Consider the following 13075-nt stretch of genomic DNA (forward strand, 5'->3'; position numbering starts at 1 on the left):
ACAGTAGTACAATGGATTCATGAGGTAACCAGACCATGCACAGTAGAACAGTGGTTCCTTGAAGTTACCCGATCATGCACAGTAGTACCATGGTTCCCTGAGGTAACCTTTCCATGCACAGTAGTACTGTGGTTCCCTGAGGTAACCTGGTCATGTATAGTAATTTACAGATGACCTGAGGTAAACTTGTCATGTACAGTAATTTACAGATGACCTGAGGTAACCTGGTCATGTACAGTAATTTACAGATGACCTGAGGTAGCCTGTCCGTGAAAAAAAAGAACATAGATGTAATCTGGACTGACTAAGCTGACGAAGGGAGTTATGAACATTCTATTGTGGTAACCTGAGGTTTGTAGAAAATTAGCGTTTTGTAAAGTTTATCTGTGGTAACATGCAGCTGGTACAATGACCATGAAGTTGTGACCTTAGGTTACCTCAACATATTCTTATATACAGAGGTATTCTGAGGTTACATATTTATATACAGTAGTTAAGAAATGACATTAGTTAACATGTGCACTTGGCCATGTATAGAAATGCAGAAGTGCCCTGAGGAAAACTAAAAAAATAGTGTTTTGTAAAGTTTATACAAAGTGTGGTAATACAAGTATGTGCAGTAATACAGAGTAACCTCACCATGTACAGCAATACAGAGGTAATATTAGGTAACCTCACAATGTTCAATCATACAGAGGTGACCTGAGGTAACCTCACCATGTGAGCAATCATAGATATGATCTGAGATACAGGAAATACACAGTAATTTAGAGATGACCTAAGGTTATCTGACCATGTACAAAAGTCCACTGGAGATGTGAGGTTTTTCCTTGAAAATATCCAACATCTCTCAAATAAGATTGACAAAGACAATTAACATTTTAAAAAAGCAGTTATATACTATATAACCTGTGCTTGTAACTACGTTACTTTCAAAGTAATGTCAAATGAAAAAAAAAATAGATTACTGTTCGTACTACAATGTTTCTCTTTTTTAATACTGGTGAATAAAATCCTTACAGTGTGTACTGGCTGGTCATCATCGCGTATGATACGATTTTGATACTCATACACAGTTAATGAATATTATGCATGAATATAGATAAGATCAGCACGTGTAGCCATAGACTGAGAGTTGTAGATTTGTAGTGTAAATATATAGATGCCGTTTATAGAATACAAAATTAGATCAGAAACATAGTTATTAAAATTGAGAAAGGAAATGGTGAATATGTCAAAGCGACAACCACCCGACCATAGAGCAGACAACAGCCGAAGGCAACCAAAGGGTCTCCAATGTAGCGAGAATTCCCGCAGCTGTAGGTGTCCTTAAGCTAGCCCCTAAAAATATGCATAATAGTTCAGTGATAATGGACGTCATACTAAACTCCGAATTATAGACAAGAAACTAAAATTTAAAATCATACAAGCCTAACAAAGGCCAGAGGCTCCTGACTTGAGACATGCGCAAAATTGCGGCGGGGTTAAACATGTTTATGAGATCTCAACCCCCCCCCCCTATACATCTAGCCAGTGTAGAAAAGTAAAAGCATAACAATACGCACATTATAATTCAGTTCAAGAGAAGTCCGAGTCCGATGTCAAAAGATGTAACAAAAGAACATAAATAAAATGACAATAGTACATAAATAACAACAGACTACTAGCAGTTAACTTACATGCCAGCTCCTGACCTCAATTAAACTGATTGAAAGATTATGTGTTCATCATATGAATATCAGGCACAATCCCTACCGTTAGGGGTTTAGTATCATACTGTCATAAAATATATGAGAAGAACATAACCCGTGTCATGCCAACAACTGTTTTTTAGAAATAGATGTGTTTAGTTCCGATTTAAAGACTCTATCAGTGAATCAATATTAAAGCCAAAATATGCAATCTTTAATGACCTGACAACAGTATCGTAACTATATCCCTTTTTAATAAGTCTATTTAAAGGTTTTGTTAGTTTCTGAGGAGAATACTGACATTTTTGTTCTTTATTTAGAATACTTCCATAAAAAATTGGATGTGAAATACCCGAACGTATAAGATGTCTGCATGTTGAGTTATATTTACGAATTATTTCCTTATACTGATGATAAAATTTAGTAAATGTTTTGACCAGTTTGTGATATCGAAAACCCTGGTGTAATAATTTTTTAGTAATACATAAATTTCTCTCGCTAAAATCTAATACGTTGTTACATACACGAGAGAATCGTACAAGTTGAGATATATAAACACCATAAGATGATGACAAGGGAACGTCACCATCTACAAATGGATAATTTACAATAGGAAATGAAAAAACATCTCTCTTATCAACAATTTTTGTATTAATCTTCCCGTTTATGATATAGATATCAAGATCGAGGAAAGGGCAGTGGTCATTGTTATCATTAGCTTTAATTAAAGTAAGTTCTACAGGATAAATTTCTTTAGTATACATACGGAAGTCGTTATTATTGAGAGCCAATATATCATCCAAATATCTAAAAGTATTGTTGAATTTTTGTACCAAATATTGTTTAGATGGGTCTTTGCTAATTTAAGTCATAAATTGTAACTCATAACAATACAAAACAGGTCCGCAATAATTGGTTCACAGTTAGTCCCCATTGGAATTCCAATAACTTGACGATGTACGGAATCTCTAAAAATAACAAAAATGTTATCAAATAAAAATTCAAGCGCATACATAGTATCAAAGCATGTCCAATTGACATAGTTCTTTTGTTTATTGCTACTAAAAAATGATCGCAAAGAGTTTGAACATATGTACTCGCATTCCGACTTTTTAAATGCCCAGTTAATTAGGGATGTGATATTTTTCTCAATAAGAATATGAGGCAAAGTGGTTTATAGGGTAGAAAAATCAAAACTTTGAACAGATTTAAAATCACCAATATATGCATGCAATTTATCAAGTACTTCCAACGAGTTTTTGACACTCCAAAAGTAATTAATTCCACTATTTTCAAAGGCCTTATTTGAACAATTTATTATCAGGTTTTTTATTGTACCAAGTGTACTAGTAAGTAAAACAGACAATTTAGTAGTTGAACAATGGACAGTGGCGGGTCCAGGGGTGTTCTGGGTATAGGAACCCTTTTTTTGGGAGATCAATGCATTTGAATGGAAACATATAGTTGGAACCCCCTTCTTGTGTCCTGGATTGGGAACCCCCTTTTTTTTAAATGGATGGATCCGCCGCCGCCCCTCATGCAGTCGGACAAGATGGACTGATTTTCATTAACCTATCTATTAAATGTTATCGTTTTCTACTTATGTTACTTTAAAAGAATTAACCAAAATCAATATATGCGTAATCTGTCCATATGTAAGTGTCATATATTACCAAACACAATGATAGTCAAAGTTTCAACAGGACATTCACGAAACTTACGCAGCAATCATTTCATTTTCAGGGGGGGGGGGGGGGTGCTATGTTTTTTTTAAAGTTTGTTTCTAATTGTTCTGCCACTATATGTAATGCTAAAATTGAAATGAAAGAAAAAAATGTTTTCGACCTGTCTCCAAAATATTGTCTTTCGCCGAAGAAAAAAATTCCATAACCCCCCCCCCCCCCGGAAAATCAAATGTTTGCTGCCTTATGCATGTGTGGATAACTTTTATTCTTTAATAGTTAGTTTAAATAATTATATATACATTTATTTACATAAGTCTCTATGAAACCAGTTTTTGACAACTATTATTATAAAAGTTTAAATCGCCATTCAAAAAGTGTTTTCTTTTTAATTATTTTAAGTCATTTACGTTTCACTAAATAAAAATCTGTTCACGTTGCACTGATCACAAATAAACCAAATATTTGGATTTTTTTCGTGAATTATTTGTCGTAACTTATTGTAAAAAATTGTATGTGTTCCTGTTTTCTCCTATTTTTCGCACATATACTGTCAGTCGAAATAGAAAGTACAATGATGTATTTTTAGTTTATTCTATTTTTAGATCATGTTATTACTACGCATATGGGCACTATTGCCACGATTACCTGAGGGCACCGATTACCTCAGGGCATACAGCAGCGGACCTAACTGCCATCTGCAAAAAAATGTGAAACAACCATCATCAGATTTCCTAAATGACAAATAGCATTAAGACATGATAGAGATAAACACCAACGTAGTTTCTGATTTGGGATAGGCACTTTACCGTGTGGGGAGGTTTAAATCGCAACTTTGTCTCTTTTTAATAACGATAAAAAATGAAAACAACACTTTATAGAAATCAGGCGTACGAAGCGCTTTACTGGATGTATCTTCATCAGTAAATATACATATTTTTATATAAAAAAAACCAACAAGAATTGAAGCTTCATCATCAGTATAAGTTATTTATTTAAAGCAGAATTATAATATTCAGTAATGGATGAAAGTAATTAGAAACACGTGTTGTGTGTACGTGTTATCTTTAAATTATTATTTTTTTTATAACTTTAAACCTACAGTTTCACTGCAATATTTTTTCCCGCAGCAGTCTTCATTCATTATTTCATATGTACGGCTGTCTCCACAGAAGCTGCCAGTATAATTCATAAGACAGCTAGTCTGACTCTCTACACCTGAAAAAAGTATCAAGGTACCAGTATAATTCATACGAAAGCTAGTCTGACTCTCTACACCTGCAAAAGTATTAGTACTGCAACTGACATCGAAAAAGACGCTTAGTTAACGAGTTTAATGGTCCGGAGTAACACACGGCTGCAAATTGTTTTAAATGATAGAATAATATCTATATTTTAATTTCCGTCGGGTCGTAAAAAGTTTCTATGGTCACATTTTTGTATTATATCCCTTTAATGGGATACCCCTCAATTTACGGTTTTGGGTAGTTACCTTAAAATCCAAAAATATTTTCTTTTGTCAAATTTCCCGCTATTTTCGTAAATATTTTCTATGCACATATCATCAAGGATCATCGGAATGATGACGACATAAATATAATACCATCTCCAAGTAAAACTTTCAAACTTAAAGTTGGCTGTATTTTGATAGAAAATTAACGCGTTTTTCTTTGAAAACGAGAAAACATATGATTCAAAAACAGTATTTGACATTTGGTAGGACAAAACATATTATTGCGATACTGCATGCAAATTTTGTTGGGCAAATTCCAAACTATTTTGTCAAAAACTCAAAAATAAAAACATCATTTGTACCTTTTTTAATTACGGAAGTTTCCTATCCGTCAATCATCTCCACCATTTATTTTTTCCTTCATAATCAATTTGATAGTTTCGATGTGATTATGTAGATTTTGTAGGAGAAGTTAATTTATTTTTGAGTGATTTGAATATAGATAGTAGTTTTTTCGTGTATTTTCAGTAAATAAGTTATATTTTTGTTAATAAAATTTTGACTTTTTATAAAAGTTAACCAAATCCTTCGGATAAGAGGTTTTTCCGGATAATGACTATAGTTGATATTGTGTGAAAATATATTGTATGTCAATGTTTAACCTCAAAGCAATTAATATGCATACAAGTGGTCGGGGGAAAAGTACTATTGAAGTTTCGCAGAGATTTGTTGTGTGACAAGGTGATGTTAAAACCAACTTCTCTTGATATTCTGTTTTCCTTGGGCGAATCATCAGTGATATCATGAGACTTGCACCAGAAGGCAAAATTGATGCGTCTTTAAATTAGATTGATTTATTTTGGCTTGCTTAACGTCCAGTGGCAAATATTTCATGCCTGTTCAGGACGAGAACAAGTTAGCAATAAAAACAATAGGTAGGTTTTGTCATAATAGAGGCCATTCGGGATGATGGTCGGGAAAATTTAGACTACCACTGGAACATGATGGTATATTGGATTGGGACAGAAATTTTCCATTGATACAGACCACCTACGGACCCTTCAAAGAGTTGTTGTATGATTTTTAACGTACAAAGAACGTGGCACTCCCTTTACACGAGGCATCGGATTTAACGTCCCCATTCTAACCGGACGTGACTGCGAACTTGATACATCCCGCACAGCCAAACGGACGCCCCACTTCGTTTTACTGCCGGTCGGGTGAAGACCAAGTGACTATATTTCGTTTCCCCAGTCACCCTTGGGAAACTTGAAATTAGAAACAACAGAAATCGATATATGTGATCAAACTAATCGACATGATTCTCACAACCTGACACTTTTATACGATCTCGCGCTCAGTTTCTTCCTTGTAGTTTGGATATAAAAACACGGTTTTTGTATAAAAGAAAACCCTTTAAGAAACTACACAAAACTGAGTCCTCTTAACGTGTTGACAGTCTTTTAAGTTGTGCTTATTAATGTGAGTAATCATTTATTCATGCATAACCAAGTACTTATTGAAGTCAACACCTGTGCAATTAAGTAAAACAGTTACTGAAAAATTAGAATTTGAACTTGCTGTCAGTACATTAATAACGATTGTTAATGATGTGATTTGTTCTTCCATAAGAAAAAAGACTTTCTCATGTAGCACATCCTCTACATATACCGATCACTTTTACCCAAGATTGTCTCTGATGTTTACCAAACTGCCAAACTCCAGAACTAACCAGATATTGTGACACCTTACAATTCAGACACAGTGGGGCCAAGGAATATGCAATATAGAGTTTAGCTCTGAACTCAATATAGGGGATGCAATATCTGCTGCATGAAAATTGAAGTATATGTTAAGACTTTCAGAATTACACCAAGGTGTGTCTGAAAATATAAAGGATACATTAAAAGAAGAACAATTACTTCACCCTGCCACCAGTGCTCTTATGAGCTATGTCCTCGTGTTGATATATTTCTATGGAAATGATGCCCGCATAGCTTCTTAATAGATATAGGAAGATGTTGTATGAGTGCCAATGATACAACACACCATCCAAGTCACCATTTATAAAAGTAAACCATTTTAGGTCACAGTCCGGTCTTCAACACGGAGCCTAGGCTCAAAAGTTTATTTGTTAGTTAATTGATGAAATATAAAGCAAAGGCGCTTCAGAACCGTATATTGTCCCTAAAGATAAAAAAAAAAAATCGGAAATTTATGGCTATTACAAAATCAATCGTTTCTGTAGCAACATTCGCCCCATTACATTTGGAATTGGCAGTGCAGATATATTATGCATATGGGAATATGGGTCACGAACATTGATCGAAACTTTGTACTCACATTGGTTATGTGTTTCCTATAATATGCAAAGGTGAGACTATATCTGACGAGTTTGACCGAATCATGACGGTATCTACGCTCCAGATAGCATTTGTACTCAAAAACTGTGTTTGCTTTGGACAAACTCTGTCCTGCGTCGAACTTGTTCTTATAAAAAAGGGAAGTGTCTTGTTATGCTGATACGCGTACTGAATCAGCATATGATGACTAAGAGATTGATTCATGTCCATATTTAGTGAATACTTGAGCTAGTGTGTGTCGCTTTTAAAAGTTATATAAGGATCATGACTGAGTTTGAATTACAACATTAGAAAATTGGCATTGCATTGTATAATTGTTCATCCTTCCCTTAAAAAATTAATGAGTTAACTATTTTACCAGGATTATCCCACTTAAAAAATGTTGATGCACCAAACTGACTTTGTTTTACACTCATTTTTTTAAACCTCGCATTCGCCTCGGGTGACTATAGTATATTTGTGTTATAATTGCTCTGTCAAGACTTTGCAAATACACAATATGTATTTATCTATAACTAAATACTAATTTCCACAAAATACACAACCTTTAAGATGCAAAATTAAAAACAATGTTTCAGCGCTTGAATTTTGTTTTTTAAAGATAGAAAAAATATTGAAATAATTTGATAAACTGTTGTTTTATAGTTTAGAAAATAATTCTGTAATATACTATAGTGAAAAACTATACACAATATGAAAGTTTATGGATGTGAAAAGGTCAAGGCCACTTCTTCTTTTGCTATGTCTTAAATGGAAAAAAATCAGAAGGTTCCAAATCAACGCCATTTTGTAATGGCAACTCTTCATATAAATAGTCAATTTTGTCGTTTTAACATCGTTTATAGCTTATGTTTATGATCGAACCGTTTTTGTAGCCTTCTATTGAATAAATATCAGAATATTTCTCCTTTTTGTCCTTGTGGTTGATATATTGAAATTTTTAGGTCTGACCTTCGATCTCAATATCACAAAATTGTGACCACTCTGGATTTTTACGACCCAACTTTTCTTATTGTACACGTATTCCTCTTTCCATCGATATATAATTTAGGTGTGTGTTCTTCCGGACCATTAAAGTTTTATAAAAATGAACTCTGGTTGCAGTACTATATCAAGGTACCAGTATAATTAATACAACAGCTAGTCTGACTTTTGGAATGGCTTTTCATTTTTTTTTGGATTGACTTAAAATTAACAACTTATTTGATTAAAGGCAATATCATGTTCTATTATATTCCTGAAAACAGTTTGAACTTATAGATTAAAAATTTTCATGATTAATTCTTGCATTGGCAAATTAAAGCGAATTGATGTTCGAAAAATAGATTTGATTGTGTGGCTGGAGGAAACATATTCTTTAAAGTTTAAAAAAAAAGAGAAAATACAAACATATATATTTATCAATGTGTAACTTACATTCAGGAGTAGTATTAGGGGGTGTGGTACCGGGCGTGGTAGATATAGCTGTACAACAAACTCTGTGGTCGCAACATCCTTTTGTATCTCTGATGCCATTGCATGTTTCACCTTCACCTTCATTGATACACGTCGAACCCTCAGCGCATGTGTCTATGCATACAATATTAATAAAATATGGTATGAATACAAATGAAATAATTATCAACCAGGATCCAAATATTGTAGATGTAAGCAACTATATGTTACCGTGCGACCTTATATGATAAGTGCAACCCATAATGTATAGTAAGATATAAAATTCCCAAGCATAACAACACATGGAAAAATTCAAACTAGAAAACCGACGACCTGTTTATAAATAAAACAACAAATGAGAACAAATATGACCGTCAGCAACGAAAGACAATCACTGAATTGCAAACGCTTGATTTTGAACAAGCACAGACGTTCATTTCATTGAACTAGTACATATTTTGATTAGGGACCAGCTGAAGCCCGCCTCCGGGTGCAGGATTTTCTCGCTGTGTTGAAGACCCATGGATGACCTTCGGTTGTTTTCTGGTCTTTGGACGGGTTGTTGTCTCTTTGACACATTCCCCATTTCCATTCTCAATTTTATTTTAATTTTACATACATGATGTGGCGGGATTGAACCTGTTTTTGTTAGCTCTCTTTAGCACACTTTTTCTTATGGTTGTGGTCTATTATTTATTAATAGCATGATGAGATACTTTTTTATCACATGCACGGAGTGTGATACGAATAAATTATATGCAAAATGCATTGGCTTATCCAACATTATTAAACGATATCTCGACATTTCCATTGGCCATTCGTTGTGTCATTGATGACTTGCAAAGGTCAAAACGATGTACATTACCTCCATGACAACTGAGATATGTGATTTTCTCAATAATATATCAAGCACTCAAACTATTTATCATAACAGCTTCTTTTTGCCTACTGAAGCATACACATTTTTTTCTGATGTTTGAGGAAGACGCCGGAAGAGGAATATATGACGTAAGTATAACGCCAGAAGAGGAATATATGACGTAAGTATAACGCCAGAAGAGGAATATATGACGTAAGTATAACGCCAGAAGAGGAATATATGACGTCAAACTGGTATGTGCTAAGGCTAGATCCACGAATCGCTAAATTTTCTATTCAAAACAAAGACAATGTTAAACATGAAAATGATACTCGTGAGAATTGGATTGTGCTATACATCAACTCCTTTTGTTTTGAAAAAAACATAAATAGCAATTATAAACTCGCCAGAGGCTCGTTCAATTGATATCGAAATTAAATAACTTGTGTTAACATCAATCGAATCACACCCTTCATAAAACCTACGAATGTCAATATCTAATATAACAGACTGCTGTGCTATGCAAAAGTAAAAAGATTATACAAGGGTAACATAAATATTTCTAAATTATGAATTATGAATACATCACCCGACATGCGGTTTCACACGCATAAAACCCAAGAATAATCTATGCATATTAATGTGAATGACAAAGTAAGATAACAAAAATACCAAGCGTTGAAAGATTCAAAACAGAACGTCCCTTATCGAATGGCAAAATCAAAATCTTAAACTCATCAAACGAATGGAACAGCTATCATATTCCTGGCTTGGTACAGGCATTGCCTCATGTAAAAAGAAATAAGAGTAAATAAACTGACAATTGAGCAATAAAAAAGTCGAAAAGTCATAAACATATTTGTAATAGTACCTCTGACAGAACCAACAAAACCATTCTCATAGGTTTGGAAGTACTAACAAGAGTAAACAGAGAAAAAAGTACTTATACATGTACTAGTAGTCACACAAACCATGACGTTATGTGTAGTAGTACCTTGTCAGTATCCACACACAACCATGACCTGTTTTGTAAAAGTAGTTTCAACAGTAGTCACATATATCCATTACCATGTATCTAGAAGCATTTACAAAAGTAGTTACACAAAACTATGACCATATGTGAAGTAGGACTTATACCAGTTGCCACACAAAAAATGAACATATGCCTATTTTTACTTATAACAGTGAAATTAATAACAAAGACAACTTTCAGTACATCCCCAGCATAATGTTGACAAAATGGTATAAATTTGATGCCTAGTTAAATAAAAGTTGTTATCGAAAATTTATCGCACATAACAAAATAAAAAAAATGTTCAATTAATATATTTCATATAAATATATGTTAATAAGGGTACATTCAAACTTAATTCTGTACTTACCGGTACACTTGCAACATGCAACGCCACATCCACAATTTACTGGCAGTTTTTCTACATGTCCTCCCAAGTCACTGCACGTTTTTTTTGAGTCTGAACAATATCCGCCATAAACTCTGGTACATGCAAAGTTGGAATCACCTATGATTTAAACAAACAAGTCCACAGGTACTAGTAAATAAATTACAACCTGTATCGCCTACCAATGAATTTAGCCAAAAAAACTAGAGGCTCTAAAGAGCCTGTGTCGCTCACCTTGGTACATTTGTATATGTGAATATTCAACAAAGGACACAGATGGATTCGTCACAAAATTGTGTTTTGGTGATGGTGATATGTTTGTAGATCTACCTTTACTGAACATTCTTGCTGCGTACATATATCCCCATCTATAATGATTGGCCCAGTAGTTTCAGTCAAAAGTGTTAGTAAAAATTTACAAATTTTATGAAAATTGTTAAAAATTGACTATCGATTCGTCTGAAATTTTCAGGGCAGATAGATCTTGACCTGATAAACAATTTAACCCATGCCAGTTTTCCTCTTAATGCTTTTGTTTTTGAGTTATAAGCCAAAAACTGCATTTTATCCCATGTTCTATTTTTAGCCATGGCAGCCATCTTGGTAGGTTGACCAGGTCAACAGACACAATTTTTAAACTAGATACCCCAATGATGATTGTGGCCAAGTTTGGTTTAATATGGCGCAGTAGTTTCAGAGGAGAAGATTTTTGTAAAAGATAACTAAGATTTATGAAAAATGGTTAAAAATTGACTATAAGGGGCAATAACTCCTAAAGGGGTCATTTGACCATTTCAGTAATGTTGACTTATTTGTAAATCTTATTTTGCTGAACATTATCATGATTATTGCTGTTTACAGTTTATCTCTATCTATAATATTTTTCAAGATAATAACCAAAAACAGCAAAATTTCCTTAAAATTACCAATTTAGGGGTAGCAACCCAACAACAGGTTGTTCGATTCATCTGAAATTTTCAGGGCAAATAGATCTTGACCTGATAAACAATTTTACCCCATGTCAGAATTGCTCTAAATGCTTTGGTTTTTGAGTTATAAGCCAAAAAATGCATTTTACCCCTATGTTCTATTTTTAGCCATGGCGGCCATCTTGGTAGGTTGACCAGGTCACCGGACACAATTTTTAAACTAGATACCCCAATGATGATTGTGGCCAAGTTTGGTTTAATATGGCGCAGTAGTTTCAGAGGAGAAGATTTTTGTAAAAGATAATTAAGATTTACAAAAAATGGTTAAAAATTGACTATAAAGGGCAATAACTCATAAAGGGGTCATTTGACCATTTCGGTAATGTTGACTTATTTGTAAATCTTATTTTGCTGAACATTATTGCTGTTTACAGTTTATCTCTATCTATAATATTTTTCAAGATAATAACCAAAAACAGCAAAATTTCCTTAAAATTACCAATTTAGGGGTAGCAACCCAACAACAGGTTGTTCGATTCATCTGAAATTTTCAGGGCAGATAGATCTTGACCTGATAAACAATTTTACCCCCATGTCAGAATTGCTCTAAATGCTTTGGTTTTTGAGTTATAAGCCAAAAACTGCATTTTACCACTATATTCTATTTTTAGCCATGGCGGCCATCTTGGTTGGTTGACCGGGTCACCGGACACAATTTTTAAACTAGATACCCCAATGATGATTGTGGCCAAGTTTGGTTTAATTTGGCCTGGTAGTTTCAGAGGAGAAGATTTTTGTAAAAGTTAACGCAGGACGACGACGGACGACGACGACGACGGACGACGACAGACGCCGGACGCAAAGTGATGAGAAAAGCTCACTTGGCCCTTCGGGCCAGGTGAGCTAAAAATACAAAAAGTTAAAACGCATCAGGAAAAGTGTGCTTTCCTTTGCGAAATTAAGAAGATTTGATGTGTATTTGGAGGTGCTCCTAATAAAAGGAGGCTTATACTAAGAAGAAGAAGAAGTTTAAGAGACAACTATCTATCAAAGCACATGGACAAATAAGAGAACAATTATAGGTTATCGAACGTCGTTCAAAATAATATTTTGCTCAGACACCGATGACGTTTTACAAAATCTGAGTAGCAGTTGCAAGCTCTTGGATATCATATAAGTTACGTAATGTATACTCTATACGTGGTGGAGTTATTGGTATATTCCTGCTAAGGAGAAGAAAATTTATAATTTCAAAATTAAAATT

Source organism: Mytilus edulis, chromosome 6, assembly GCF_963676685.1.
Source record: "Mytilus edulis chromosome 6, xbMytEdul2.2, whole genome shotgun sequence".
Lineage (NCBI taxonomy): Eukaryota > Metazoa > Mollusca > Bivalvia > Mytilida > Mytilidae > Mytilus > Mytilus edulis.